Below are 11,041 nucleotides of genomic sequence, written 5' to 3' on the forward strand. Positions count from 1 at the left end.
TAGGATGGGGCATAAAATCTAGCAGGTTTGAGCCAGAAGCTTATGTTAAGAAGTGAATATAAATAGAACTGGCTGGTTTTCTAAACAAACAAGAAAAACTGCAAAAAGATTCCAGTCCCATGAATTTCAATCCAAGAAAATGACCACATATGTCTGAGCAAGAACCTTAATTTGCATGATAAAGCCCCCCAAACTGGTACTTGTTCTTGCCTTATGAGACTAAAGGAAGTAGCATGTCATCTGCCATTCATTTAATGCAGCCTGTACCCTGAATAGAGGAAAAGCAGGCTGGGCCTAAACCTGCAGTGCCTTTGGTGCTTTGTGAAAGCTTTTTGAAAGGTCTTGTGCTTCCTCAGCTCTCACTGAAGTCAGTGTGGGCTGAATGCGCTCAGCACCTTGCAGGGGTGAATGTCCTGCAAGATCAGGCTCTATATTTGCTGTCTACCACAACTGGCCCCTTCATTCCATCAATGATTTTGCCAGTGTGACTCTTAAATATATTGCTCTCCTGCAGTTGTTAGTTTAGTGTAAATCATGGCATGGTAATAGGATGTCCATGCTGCTCCATATTGTCGCTTCACACAGCAGCTGTTGCAGGAATAAAAGAAAGAATGAATGAACCACTAAACCAATCTAATCAACAGGAAAGCAAGCTTCCGGTCTCAAACCAGTGTGGTATTTTTGATACCAAAAGGCACTGTTTTTAGAGGAACCAGCTACACAGTACTAAGACATGTACTAATGCTGAAGGGGAGAAAATTCTACTGAGTGATTTACTGGCTGTCAGCCAAAATGAGAACTTCACCGGCAGATGTCATAACTAGGGCAGTGCAGCTGTATGTAAGCGGGCACACATCTGACACACTCTGCCTCATGAAATATTGTCTGTGCTGTAATAGTGGGTTTAAAAGTAACCTGATAAAAGGTGTCAGCTCCAACTAGCTTTAGCACATGTTCTCCTAATGCACCCTATTTTACTATAGGTAAGCTAGAGCCAAAATAATCTGCAATTGAAAGACTCAAATAATGAGAGCCAAAGTCTGCTGTTCACCCCATTCACTGGCAAAAGGCTACATTAACTCCAGTGAAGTCTATGGAATTACTCCAGATTTTCACCAGTGTAAATGAACAGACTTTGACCTTCCTTCATCAGCTCTTGTATTTATTTCCAGCAAAAGCTCAGAAATGTTTGTCAGTATCTGTGGTTCCTAATCACAGTCCTCATTGAAGTCAATGGCAATTTTGCTCAAATAAGGACTTTTTCATTCCCTTGGAGTGGCCTCTGGTGAGAGGAAAATCCTACAGATTTAGGAACTGATAAAGACATCAACTTGGCACTTACACATATAGCTACTTGAATGTAACTGCAGATCAGTTGGTTAGAACTGCAAAGCTATTATTACAAGTTTCAGAGTAGCAGCCATGTTAGTCTGTATTCGCAAAAAGAAAAGGAGTACTTATGGCACCTTAGAGACTAACAAATTTATTTGAGCATAAGCTTTTGTGAGCTACAGCATCCGATGAAGTGAGCTGTAGCTCACGAAAGCTTATGCTCAAATAAATTTGTTAGTCTCTAAGGTGCCACAAATACTCCTTTTCTTTTTGCAAAGCTATTATATTATTATTATTATTATAGAAGTAGTGTCTAGAGCCACTAACCAAGATGGGGATTTCATTGTGTTAGGTGCAGTATAAGAATATAGTTTACGATCTAAATAGTCTTGCATGAAGTTGTGGCCACAAATATGGAGGCCATTTCTGAACATCTGAATAGGAGTTTAGGTGCAGAATTGCCTGTATCTTGCAGTATCTAAACTTTTCCTAAGCTATGTCTATGCTACAGGCAGCTGCAGCTATGCCCCACTGTAGCACAGCCATTTCCTATAGCAATGGAAAGGGCTTTTCCATCAATGGAGGTAATCACTGTTTACGTGCTGCATCCGCAGGTTTGGCCGATCGCAGCTCCCACTGGCCACGGTTTCCTGTCCCAGGCCAATGGGGGTTGCGGGAAGCGGCACCAGCATATTCCTCAGCCCGCGCTGCTTCCCGCAGCCCCCAGTGGCCTGGAGCGGCGAACCGCAGCCAGTGGGAGCTGCGATCAGCCGAACCTGCGGACGCGGCAGATAAACAAACCAGCCCGGCCTGTCAGGGGGCTTACCCTGGCAGGCCAAAGATTGCCAATCCCTGACATAGCCAATGTTATTTGGGGAGATGGTGTTTCTATACTGTACTGACAGCCTATGCTGATTGCAGGAGTTTTTCTATGTCTGTGCTACAGGGCTATGCTGGAATAGTTTGGCAGATCTAGTCTGCACAGTGCAGATGTAGTCAGCGCTCCATGTTGTGGAATCTGTAGTTCTGTGGGCTAAAATAATAGCAAAATAGCACCTTATTGGGATGTTAATGTGAAATTAAATGTTAGCGCTATCAAACAACCAAGAGGCAAGCACACAGCTTCCTTCAATTGCGTCCAAATTCTGACTACTAAATTGGAGTAATTCTACTAAATCCATATTTACACTGGTATAACTAAGATCAGAATGTGGCCTGCCTTTGACATCTTGTTCCCTGGAGTTTTGGAAGTGGGAAAGCTTTCCTCCAGTAGACAGGGATGGAAAAATGATGAATAAAAGGTAAGTGGGGCAGCTGAAGTCTGAATGTATGATTCATACCAACTTGTTCAGACACAGTCCTAGGTAATATACATTATAGCAGTTTAATTTATATAATAGATGGGAGCACATACTGAAGTATGCCCACCTTTCCCACCCACATCCCTAAATGCATATGCCATGCCACCAGAGAAAGCAACAGATTAAAATGAAACAGAAAAGAATCAATTCATAGCATTCTCTTTTTTTAAAAAAGCACTTAGCAAAAACAATAGTGCCATTGCAAGCTTTGTGCACCACAAGATATTAATGTTCAACTGTAGCAAAAGTCTGGGAAGAATAGCATCACAACAGCAAGTTAAGGCAATTCCAGTTTAGGATTAATGCCATTAAATAGAGGAGAAATGTCACAGCATGCATAAGAAATGTGAAGACTTCAGAATGCAGTATCACTGCTCCTTATTGAATGTGGGAGTTTTATTATAAAGCTGAAGGTAGAATTTTAAAATCCTTTTCAGTAACTTCTTCATTTAAATCACAGGTTTAGAAGGCAGCAAATGTTTCTTGATGTTCTCTAGTTTTCTGATTAAATCTTGCATATGCGAACTCAGCGTGATTTCTGAAAATAGGGGAGAAGGCAAGTGCTTATCCTGAAGACGAATCCCACAGCCCTACCCCATTTCAATTCAAAGAGACGCAGTCTTTGAAAATCACAATCTCCCTTGGCTCCCTCTTTCACCCTGAAATGTGGAGGGAATTTGTACCCATGCAAAGATAGGTCAAATCAACATGCTGCTTAAAAGCAGTGTCTGGCAGCCCCACAGCAGGCAGCCCAATTGAACTAGGGCTCCCAACATTGCTAATACCCAGGGATCTGAACTGCTCTTAGCAGTGATGGAAATTTTTTGAAGAGTCTACTATATGCAGGGCTCCCATGGCACCCCATTGATTTGAGTTTCCTAACTTCTCTACCTACAAAACAAACTATTCCTGTAACTTGTTGAGTGTCTAGTCTCTTCACCTAGTGTTACTCTGCAATGGAAGGGAAGGTCTAGATTATAAATGCTTATGTCATGGTGCTTACCTCCTATACAAATAAGTTCAGTTGCAGATGATTTCTTTGAGAATCTGAGTGTGGCTTTCTGTGCCCCTCACATACCTAAATGCTTAAATACTACAGCTACAACCCGTAGGGGTAAGAGGTTAGCTTTGGCTCCATATCCATTCAGCCTATGGCTTCTCCGATGGCTGCCTGTTGTAACCCTGGTTTTCAAATGTGAACACCTGGCTACTAGAAACTGACCTGGGCTGAGGCTGGATGGCTGTAATCTACAAAATTAATAGTATATGCTTTTCAGTCATACGTTGTATGCATCTTTCAGGGCCATGACTGTTTTCTAGATAGTAGGAGAGTTTAATAGCTTTTTGCGGAGCAAAGTCTGTTATCACTGAGATCTGGAACAATAGCTGCCCATGAGATCCCATATGACCAGTTGCAATGCTTGTGAATCACCACTGCTGGGGATATAGTAGCAGAAGGCATTGCAGTGTGTAGGAAACCCATACGTTGCATTGCATCATTACATGAGAATGATTCAGATAACCTGTGCCATCTCTGTATGCTGAACATATATGGGCATGAGAGGATTAAAAGCATTAAGGAAGCACTTAGAGACTTTTGTTCTATTTAAATGTAAAAAGTCCCGAGGGAAAGGAGGGAATGAAAATAATTTTAGGGAGAAAGGTGTGAGAAATGTTCCTTTGAATCAATGTGCAGATGGCTCCTAAAATAGCATGTTAAGAAAAGACCTAAGTTAAGCAACTTCAGCTACATGAATAACGTAGCTGAAGTCAATGTACTTATATCGACTTACTGTGGTGTCTTCACCACAGTGAGTCGACTGCTGCCGCTCCCCCATCAACTCCACCTGTGCCTCTCACGGCGGTGGAGCACAGGAGTCGATGGGAGAGCTCTTGGGGGTTGATTTATCATGTCTAGACTAGATGTGAAAAATCAAGCCCTGCTGGATCAATCACTGCCTGCCAGTCTAGTGGGTAGTGTAGACATACCCTGAGACTTCTGGTCTGGGAGGAACCCATACCAGGACAGAGGCAAAAACCAAGCTTTGATACTATCCAGAAAAACTCAAGCATGCAACAGCTACTGCTCCACCACAGCTGAGTTAAACATAGTAATTTAGTAGATTTTAGGGCTGGGTCATCCAACCGTAGGTACAATGTCTGAGTCAGACAAAGAGGAATGGTATTGCATGTACCTCATTATGAGGTTACATTTTCTAAGCAGAACATTGAACTTTAGTGTACAAAACTGGCTAAGTGACAGCAATGTATATTCACAGAATTTACACCCCTTGCTTAAAAACAAAACTAACTCTCATACTCAGGGATGGGCCTGAACTGGAATCTCAAATATGAGCCCTTTGAAATTCTGAGGTGCAATAGATAGATTTGAATGCCCATTTCTGACCTCAGATCCGTGGTTTTAGTTTACATGTTGGATTTGACCACTGGGAAGATGCCACTTTCCCCAGATCCTATCTGAATGCAGCCAACCATAGTTGAAATCTCAGGAGAACAGGTGTTCTCAGAAAATTTTGGCACTGAATAGTGGAACTTTCTCACAGGAACATCTGATCTCATGTCTCCAAATGTTTTGGGCATCCAAAATCCTATGATTTTGGGGCCATTAAATACAAACACAAGCCCTATCCCTGGTCAGCCCTTGAACCTGAACTGCTGAACCTTAGTCCGATGAAGTGAGCTGTAGCTCACGAAAGCTTATGCTCTAATAAATTTGTTAGTCTCTAAGGTGCCACAAGTACTCCTTTTCTTTTTGCGAATACAGACTAACACGGCTGCTACTCTGAAACCAGTATAAATGCTAGTAAGAGATGGACACTGATTCCCTGATCTACTTCTACTTCTAATGTACTTGGTTAGATCCAGGTTTTTTAAAAAAAAAAAAAAAAAAAAAATCTCATTTCTAATCATCTTGATTCTTCCTCTCCCTCCCCCCTTTAAGGCTTGGCTGTGCCAAAACAAAAAAAAGCAGATTTTTTTTTAAAAAAAAAAGTAAGGTGAAAATTGGGGGAAGGCATGTACATTTAAATGGCAGATGGACAATTATCTCTTTTATGTTAATTGAATTGTTTTTTAAAATGGGTGGCAGAAGAGATGCATCAACTCATTTTAAATATAACTGCTGCTGTCACCATCACATTGGTTTGCAGAGCTAGTGCTGTGGGCACATTCCTGTTAGCACAGCCCTACCACTATTTTCTCTTGTGGGAAGGTCATTGCAGATATAGCACAGTACATTGCATTCTGCCAACCATGTTGAAAATGCTGCAGAACACTCTGGCTGGCACAGAACTTGCTGACACTTGTGTTTGGAAAGAGGAAGGCTTTTTGCCAGTCATACTCAAACATGGAAGAGGCTCAGTATGATTCAGAGTTTGTAGCAGTCCATAACAAAGGACCAGGAAAAGATGACCTTGAGGCTAAAGAACAAGCCTGGGAGTTAGGAAATCTGTGTTCTATTCCTGGTTCTAGATCATCCATCATGTATAATCTTGGGCAACGCTGTGCTTTGGTTTCAACAAGTATAAAATAGAGTTGATAAAACTAACATGCATCACAGGTGGGGTTTGCTAAATTCATTAATGCTTTTAAAGTCTTATTGTCTAATGTACTGAGCACAGGGCTGGGAAAAGAGACAAAAATAACCTTTTGAAAATGCTTTAAATTTTTGGGGAGAAATCTTTTCCTATTGGAGTTAATAGGAGTTTTGCTATTGACTTCATGAAGCCAGGTTTTCACCCTACTCTTGCTCTTCGCTGTAGGCTCCTATACCACACTCTTCATTGTTGATATTCATACCTTCCAGTAGCGCATTAAAAAACATTGTAATGGGTTCCCCCACAGGGTGCCACCTGGAACTGGAGTACCACTGAGCCCTCTAACCTACCAGCCTGGGTTCCCTCTCACACTAAGCTACTGTGACAAGCTGCAAAGCCCCCCAGCCTGCACTTTCACCAGCATTCACACAAGTAGGGACACACCCAACTGCAGTTATATGCAGGCTCTCTAACCACCAGCTTCCCAGCCTAGGACCTCAAAGCAGTACTGTCCTGTCCTGGTCAAATCTGGCCAGTATATGGGTTTAATACCCAGTCTGTCTCTACCTCAATGTGAAGAGAATAATGCATACTTGTGGTAACCAATCAGAGATTTTCCCCAAGAACTCCAGTCAAAGCTCACTGGTTTGGATTAAAACATTAAATAAGTTTATTAACCACAAAAGATAGATTTTAAGTGATTATAAGAGATGGCAAACAAATCAAAGCAGATTACCTAGCAAATAAATAAAAAACGTAAACTAAGCTTAATATACTAAATGGATTGGACATGAATTAGCAGATTCTCACCCTGAGAAATGATACAAGCAGGCTGCAGATTCTTAAGGGGCAAGCTGCACTTGCTTTACAGCTTGGAATCCCCAGGTCTTTCATACACAGGCTAGAAATCCCTTTAGCCTGGGTCCAGCACTTCCCCCAGTTCAGTCTTTGTTCCTCAGGGGTTCCTATTGTGTGGGGAGTGAAAAACATAATAATGGCCATTCTAGGACAGACCAAAGATCCATCTAGCCCAGTATCCTGTCTTCCGACAGTGGCCAATGCCAGGTTCCCCAGAGGGAATGAACAGAACAGGTAATCATCAAGTGATCCGTTCCCTGTGGCTCATTCCTAGCTTCTGGAAAACAGAAGCTAGGAACACGATCCCTGCCCATTCTGGCTAGTAGCCCTTGATGGACCTATCCTCCATGAATGTATCTAGTTCTTTTTTGAACCCTGTTATAGTCTTGGCTTTCACAGCATCCTCTGGCAAAAACTTCTACAGGTTGACTGTGCGTTGTGTGAAGAAATACTTCCTTTTGTTTGTTTTAAACCTGCTGGCTATTAATTTCATTTGGTGACCCCTAATTCTTGGGTTACGAGAAGGAGTAAATAACACTTCCTTGTTTACTTTCTCCACACCAGTCATGATTTTATAGATCTCAAACGTATCCCCCAATAGTTGTCTCTTTTCCAAGCTGAAAAGTCCCAGACTTATTATTCTCTCCTCATACGGAAGCTGTTCCATACCCCTAATCATTTTTGTTGCCCTTTTCTGACCCTTTTCCAGTTCTAATATATTTTTTTGAGATGGGGCAACCACATCTTCATGCAGTATTCAAGATGTGGGTGTACCATGGATTTATATAGAGGCAATATGATATTTTCTGTCTTATTATCTATCCCTTTCTTAATGATGCCCAACATTCTGTTTGCTTTTTTGACTGCCACTGCACATTGAGTGAATGTTTTCAGAGAACTATCCACAATGACGCCAAGATCTTTCCTGAGCGGTAACAGCTAGTTTAGATCCCATCGTTTTATTGGCATTATGTTTTCCAATGTGCATTAATTTGCATTTATCAAGATTAAATTTCATCTGCCATTTTGTTGCCCAGTCACCAATTTTGAGAGATCCTTTAGTAGCTCTTCGCAGTCTGCCTGAGACTTAAGAAGGACAACAGGTGTCACTCCCTGCCTTATATAACTTTAGTATATGGTGGGACCTCTTTGTTTCAAAACTTGGTTCCCAGACTAGTTTGTGGGAAAATACTGACATCCCAAGATGGAGTCCAGAATCATGTGGCCTGGTCATGTCATAGCAGCCATTACTTACATAGTGTCTGTAGCATTCTCAGGAAGGTTCACCAGGTGGGGGATAATCTTCTCCTAAGGCCTATTGTTTTTCCTAATGGCCCATTACCCTAAATAGCCCCTTCCCCACACAATATCTAGACTGAAAGCATCTTGTCTAGTGGGCACTACCCAGGTATAACTACTTTTAAAGTACAGATACATAGTCAGTATTTATAACTTCAGATACAAAAATAATATATTTAGTAAATCATAACCTTTTCAATGACACCTTATACAACCTGTCTTCCATAAAATGCATCATAATTGTGCCATAATCATATCATATCACTGTGAAGACTACGGGGTGTAGGGTCACAAACATGGCTAACACTGTCACATGTTTGTTCTCTCCCCAGCAGGATCAATGGAGTTTCTTGTTTTGGTAGAGATGGGGGGTGAGGGGGAACATAAAGAGCAGAAATTTGTATCTCTTTACATTCGTTCTGTGTTTGTACAGCACCAAGCACAATAGGGAGCCTTGACCATGATTAGGTCACCAAGCACTATGGTAATAGTACTTATAATTCTCTACTTCCTACCTAGTTACTTCCAACAAAATTTTTGACATGAACCCTATTACAGAATAACACTGTCACCTTCCTGTAAAATTGCCAACATAACATTAATCTACAGTTGGTGAATAAATGTAGAAAGTGATATCTTTTTAGTTCTCATTTTTCATATGTCAAAGCAATACTTTTCACACTTACAAATTCTCTTTGCTTTCTTGTTTTTAATCTTTTCCTTCACTTGGAGGCCAAAGGTTAACCTACACTGCCCACTCACGTGAGATCTATTTCATGAGATCTTCTCCAATAGCTCTCATTTTTAATCACTGAGTGAGATAGTAACGTTTCCAGAGCAATGTACATGTAAACTTACATTTTTTTATACAATAGGAATAGTTTTACCAAAATGTAAATTTGTAGCACTTCTCATATGTAAATCTCAAAGAGTTTCACAAACATTAAGGTGGAATTTTCAAAATCACTCAGCATTGGCTCAACTCCCATTACAGCACTCAGGGGCAGATTCTCAGCTGATGTGAACAGTCATGGGCCCACTGAAGTCAAAGGGTCAATGACAATTTACACCAACTAAGAATCTGCCTCTGAGTGTTTTTGAAAATCCTATCCTAAGTCTCACATTGCCCCAAGAAGGTAGGTAATTATGTTGTATTGGAATCACGTCACCCACCAATGATACATAGCTATATCTGGGTTGTAATACAACTGTTTAATAGTGCACAGCAACGCTACAGCTTTAGGATAGGATGGGTGAAATTCTAGAACCTCTGAAGACAAAGGAAAAAGTACTAGTGACTTCAATAGGGCTAGTATTTCACCCCACATTCTGCTGAAAATACAGGGGTTAGTTTGGAAGGCAGAATCTTATTACTGCATTGGAATTTGGCCAGGACATTGGAGTTAACACCACAACTCTTGCAAACAATGCCACAGGATCTTTAATGATCACAAAAGGCCAAAGCCTGGGTTTTTCATCATGCCTCCATTGTTGATAAGCTATAAACGCCAAGTCACTTAGAGGATTCACCAGTCTTGCAACCAGGGGTGTAACAAAGAAAAGTGTAATAACTCAGGCTGAGAGAGATGTTTTGGTTTGATGTAAAATATTTAATTTTTTCTCCAACCAATACATATTTGTTTACACCTACGTTATCATTAGTGAATAGTACATGAAACTAGGGAATGCTTGTTAAAACACTTTACTCGCTGAAACAATTATTAAGTTACTTGTTAACTAACACCATAAATCCTCTTTATCTTTTTAAAATAAACATTTCCTTGTTCACATGATAGATGGTAATCACAGAAAGCCAAATAGGGCAGGGTCTAAGAACCTTTAGATTATTGCCTTTTAAATATAAGTATATTCATATTTAAAAATTTTATTGGGTTTTCATTTTCTATGTGAGGTGAGGAGGCATACCCTGAGGTAACACCCTGTCCAGATGAAAAGCAGGGGGTCAATTACCTTCCTTTGACCCAGACTTCACAGAGTCCAGGGATCTGAGAGTGACCAAGGGGCAGAAGTGGATGAACTGGATGAAGTGAGACACAAGTGGACATTGTTCCTCACTGGCTTTGTGCAGATTCTCAAAAAGAAATTTAATACAAGCTGTATTAGCCTCCCATGCCACCCTCCTGAATTGGGAATCCCAGGGAACTCTGGTAGGACAGTTGCACTGGACCCATACTACACAAAATCAGTGTGGAGGCATGAGGCCTCCATGTGAATGACCCTGGCCTCTATTATTTCTCAGGATGTATACAGATCCTGGTTGATCCAGGGGATTTGGGGGTTGGCCTCGTGACTTGCTCTGTGCATTGACAAAATGATGCAATTCAGGAAAAACCTCTCTAAGGAAAATCTTGTAAGACTTCTTCCTCTTTGGTCTATCCTGTGGATTCTCTTCTGGATATTCATCCCCTCTTATTAATAGTTGATGAGTTTCAGGTTGAGGGAAGTGAAGGACTGACAGCTTTATGTTACCACTTAACACTACAAGCTGTTCTGCACATCTCTGCCAGTGATGTGTCTCAGTTCTACAATGCGAACTATTTCACTGGTCGCTGTAGCCTCTTTACTGCAGAGGACCAACTGTACAAGAGGCTGGGAATATTGCTGTATCTGTCC

Source organism: Dermochelys coriacea, chromosome 3 (genome assembly GCF_009764565.3).
Source record: "Dermochelys coriacea isolate rDerCor1 chromosome 3, rDerCor1.pri.v4, whole genome shotgun sequence".
Lineage (NCBI taxonomy): Eukaryota > Metazoa > Chordata > Testudines > Dermochelyidae > Dermochelys > Dermochelys coriacea.